Source organism: Seriola lalandi, unplaced genomic scaffold, assembly GCF_002814215.2.
Source record: "Seriola lalandi dorsalis isolate HSWRI2012SDOR001 ecotype SW California unplaced genomic scaffold, Sedor1 jcf7180002054887, whole genome shotgun sequence".
Taxonomy (NCBI): Eukaryota; Metazoa; Chordata; class Actinopteri; order Carangiformes; family Carangidae; genus Seriola; species Seriola lalandi.
In genome coordinates this window covers 68,610-69,296 of record NW_019525439.1, presented here as the reverse complement: position 1 = coordinate 69,296, position 687 = coordinate 68,610, and the positions used below count along the sequence as shown (strand labels likewise).

The 687-nt window shown below is 34.8% G+C and overlaps 1 protein-coding gene across 1 annotated transcript in view; it reads left to right on the top strand.

Moving 5' to 3' along the window:
* LOC111671848 (uncharacterized) overlaps nucleotides 1-687 on the top strand; it is a gene marked incomplete at its 3' end in the record, with an annotated part of 39,687 nt that overhangs the window by 17,724 nt on the left and 21,276 nt on the right. The window lies entirely within an intron of this gene.

The window sequence follows — 687 nt, the reverse complement described above, 5'->3', positions numbered from 1 at the left end:
CTCATGTACCTGACAGGTGTAGCTGCTGGTGACTTTCCAGCTGCAGGTTGTAGATGAAAAACACATGATCAGCTCATCAAACACATGATTACAGATGAAACCACAGCATGTTTGTCCTGTGACTCTGTAGGTTCCATCAGCTCAGAGATTCATTTGAATGAAGGAATTAGAAGAGGAGCAGCTGGACACTGTCTCTGTTTCCCTGATAATTCATGTCTGTAATTAGAGTCCTTCACAGGAAACTGTAGACAGTTATTAGGACTTTACACACCCATAAACACTCAATATTATTAATTATTAAATATGATATAAATAATGATGAATATTGTTATTAAGGATCTTTTACAGCTGCAACATTTGTTCAACCAACATTTTCATGCAGAAAAATCAAGAAATTTTCTGTTTTCAGCCTCAAACAAATGAAGATTTCCTTCTTTTCTCTGTTTCATTTGATTTTAAACTGAATATTTTTGGATCTTTGATTGTTGCTCTGACAAAACAAGACATTTGAAGACGTCACCTCAGACTGTGAGAAACTTTAATGGATCATTTGTCTCTATTTTCTGACATTTTATCGACCAAATGAAGAATCGATTGATGGAGAAAATAAGTGTCAGTCGCAGCTCTAGAGTCTTTTTATATGATTTAATTGTCAGTGTCAGTGAAATGAGTGAATGTTGTGATATT